The 3,912-nt window shown below is 31.0% G+C and overlaps 1 pseudogene; it reads left to right on the forward strand.

Annotated features, from left to right (window-relative positions):
• The first annotated feature begins 1,801 nt into the window (after positions 1–1,801).
• Positions 1,802–1,918, forward strand: LOC145252927 (5S ribosomal RNA; annotated as a pseudogene).
• The last annotated feature ends 1,994 nt before the right edge of the window (positions 1,919–3,912 follow it).

Genomic DNA, 3,912 nt, shown 5'->3' on the forward strand with positions numbered 1-3,912 from the left:
ATCTATTTATTTATTTACATATTTATTCATAAAAAAAATCGATTTGGGGATCTTAAATAGGACGAATCTTGGAGTGAATGTGGTATTATGGTGATTGAGGATTCTAGCTAGGAAAATCTTGAACAAATATTAGGTATAGTGACACTGATGACCATAAACCACCCCCTCTCCACACTTTGGAATGACCTCGTGCCTAATTTGTTTTCAAAATTTTTTATATTATAAATCTTTTTGGAAATAAATATTTTAAAGTTCATCTCATACCTATATATCAAAAGCATATGAAGAAGTCAAAAAGTCAGAAACATTAAAAGGAAGAAGTAGGTTTGTAGTTACATATGGATACTTAATTATGAGTCTGAAATATACACAATAAACTTAACTAAACACACACGTTACCACCACATCCACCACTGATGTACTTGCTGACCACAATTTATAGCGAAGTGCGTGTAGCGGTCATAAACATAAACATTTCTTGCTTCTAATGGAGAATAGGCCTTGCAAAGTGGTTTGTTCACACGATAATTATTTCTACCGAACATTTGAAGAAATACTTCCAGAGTTCTTGGAATTTAGATGGCAGCCCCAGGAAGCTTCCTGACACCAAAGCAGAAAAATATCCTCTCTCCTGACTGTTGACTGGAGCAAGTCCATTTTTCACTGGAAGACATACAGCTCAGAGAAAAATAACAGCTGATCTTTCTTAATTTATTACTTTAACTCCTTTCTTTGACTGCCTAAACTTTTGGCAACCTACACCCAGGAGTGTAGATCACTCAAATAAACATATTGTTATTTATAGTCTTTCCTTTCGTTTGATGATAGTTTTTTTACAAAATATTTTAGGTATGTTTTGGAGTTCATGCGAAGATAAGTGTCTAGGGAGGAGAAAAGATCAAACTATCTAATCTGTTAAGGGGTAAATGCAATCACCAAAGTCTCTGAGGAAAACGTTTTTAAAGTTAGGCAATTTACAAAAATGTAACAAATTTAATTTAATTTAATTTTTTTAATTAGACATTTTTTTTTAAAGGAGTTAACTTTTTTCAAAATGAAAAAAAAAAAAATAACAACACAAAAAATTTTAAATTTTAAAAATAGGTTATAATGAAAGCTATCAGGAGAATAAAGCTGTCAGAGGGTATTAGAAAACATTATACAAATAAAAAGATACAAAATTACAAAGTAGCAAAAGGGTGTGAAAAATGTTAAATGAGTTAAGAGATGAATCAAATTTAGAACATATTTTTTCATTTAAACCTTTTCATGCATAATTTCTATAGAATTTCTATGCATGTGATCTAAATTATTTTTTAATCATGTGTTTTCAAATTGACTTGACTTCAAAAAAGCCTATAACAACTAATAACGGAGATAAAACATATCCCTAACCATATCCCTAGATGTCTCTGACACTCATAAAAACAAAAACAAAAAAATTGGTCAAATTAAAATTTACGAGAACTTGCTATAGAACAACAGTATGTATGAAAGGATTATAGTTTAAAACCTTTTACAAATGGACACCCTATTTTGCACTGCAACAATTCGTGTCTTGCAACATGAAAATTCAAACTTGGGTTCACATACTGTCTAAAGTATTTAATGTAGTTTTGACTGTCCTTTCTTCTTCATGTCAAAAACAAATGTGTCACTTATTTCTTGTCCCTCAACACCGACTCATAACAAAAGATATCTAAGCTTGATATTGTCATTGATGTTGCACATGGGACCTTCAAAATAGAGCCTGACTTGCCAAATAAATCTATCCATTGATTTAGCAAGGTTTATGCTGACATTATATGGCATAATCACGTTGACACACCGGTTCTCGTCAGATCACTGAAGTTAAGCAACGTTGAGCCTGGTTAGTACCAGATGGGTGCTCATTTGGAAATTCTAGGTGCTGTATGTGCTCTCCGCTAATCTCGGCATTTGTTTCCAGTCGTCTTGTACATACACTTCAATTGCCACTGGTATTTAACAATGTCGACTCAGGAGATGTGTGGTTGGAGGTTGCGCACCTCCTGCCACAAAAAAATTTCATGCGCAGGCACCCCTTCGTGGGTATCCATAGGCTGTCAAAGACTGAAGGAGCCCTGTGTGTTGGACCAATTTATTGTTGGTGGAGGAACTTGAGATGAAGTTGCCATGCTAAATCTTATTATTTTGGTATAAAAATAATTATCTTACCTTAGTGTTAGGCAGCTAACCATGTGTTCATTTCTATTTTTTAAATCCTCTTGGAGAAAAACAAATATTATGGCTCATTCATTTTTCCAATTTGTTTCATTTTTAGTATAAGTGTATCCTTATAATCCTAATTCTAACACCATGTTATGTTATGAGGGTTATTGGATAAGATAGTTGTGATAATGAATGGGTAAGACGAGAACTGATTCATCACATGCTTTATTTATGAAACGCCATCATAGGAAAATCATTCCAAAAATGAAAAAGTAACATGTCTATGTGAAAATAATAAGTCAAATTATATTTCTGAAATTTTGAGATGAGGATTTATTATTTGTATCATTTCGATTCTCTGGACTACTGTTCTCATTTTGAATGTTATTTATAAGTTTCAATCAATGTAATCTTCAAACTTTTTCAGATGTATCTTTTATTTTTTATTTAAAATTACTTCAATCTCAGAACCAAAGTATATTCGGAGTACCCAGCGTTGCCAGGTCATAAAATATGCTAAATATGATATTTTAATTTATGCAGACTTCGTATGTGAATTAAATGATCCTAATTATGATATAATGAATTAAATGATCCTAATTATGATATAATAAAATTATTAATTTTTATGTAAATTATAAAATTATTAATTCCATCTACTAACTAACTAACTAATGAATTAATTTTATTCAAACAATTTTCACTACATAAATATATGCAAATAATAGGGGGGAAATGAGTTCAATCCAGCGACTGACACCCTTTCTAACTCAACAATAAACAACAACATATGCAAATAATAAATAAAATATTTATCAATATTCAAATTTTATTTTTAGCTGCAATATTTTAAGTCTAAAAAATTCTTATTTTTTACTTTACTAGAATATCTTGTTCTTTACTTTTCCAGGTTGAATTTCTTGTCCTTTACTTTTCCAGGTTTAATAAAATCTTAAGAATATTACTTTTCATGCACGCATTTTTCCATATAATTTATATATATGAGATTCTATTCTCATTTTATTTTCTGTTAAATTTTTAGTGTTCATTCATTGTTGTCTCCCTTTAACCCTCATTGCGAACAACTCGAGATGAGATCGACTACTTTTAAAAACGTATACTTCCATTATTGTGTGTGATTTATTCATTTTGAAATTAAGGTGCAAAGAATTAGACTTAAGAAAGGGTTTAGCTTTTAAAATGTTTTTAATTTCCAAAATAAATCTTTTAGATCTGTGTGTGTCTGTTTAAGCTTAACTTGAAATTTGCTAATGAAACCTTTCTCGTGTACATTGTTACAAAGGAGTTATATTATTTTTACTTGATGCTTTTCTCGGGAGCATATCGCCCCCCCCCCGCACCTCATATACATACTGAACATTTGTTTTCCTTAGATTTTCATGAAATTTAAACCGCCTCACTTTTAACATTTGAACAAATTTTGATTCTTTAAGATCCTCTTAGGGCGAACCCTTCATTCCCACTGACATTCTCCTAAACACTTAATTTTAGTCACGTAAGCTTTATTTTAACATGGATATTTTTTCTCTAGAAATCATATTTATTTTTATTGCGTTGAAGTATTTGGGTGGTGATCCCTGGCACTTACTTTCAGATTTTCCCTATATTTTTATGGCAGGTGCTCGACTGAGCTTCAATCTATGGTCACCACTCCTGTAAAACATTTACAACAAAAACTCATCTATTTATAACAACTGTAAA

This window comes from Euprymna scolopes, chromosome 29 (assembly GCF_053919585.1).
Source record: "Euprymna scolopes isolate OS-2025 chromosome 29, ASM5391958v1, whole genome shotgun sequence".
Lineage (NCBI taxonomy): Eukaryota > Metazoa > Mollusca > Cephalopoda > Sepiida > Sepiolidae > Euprymna > Euprymna scolopes.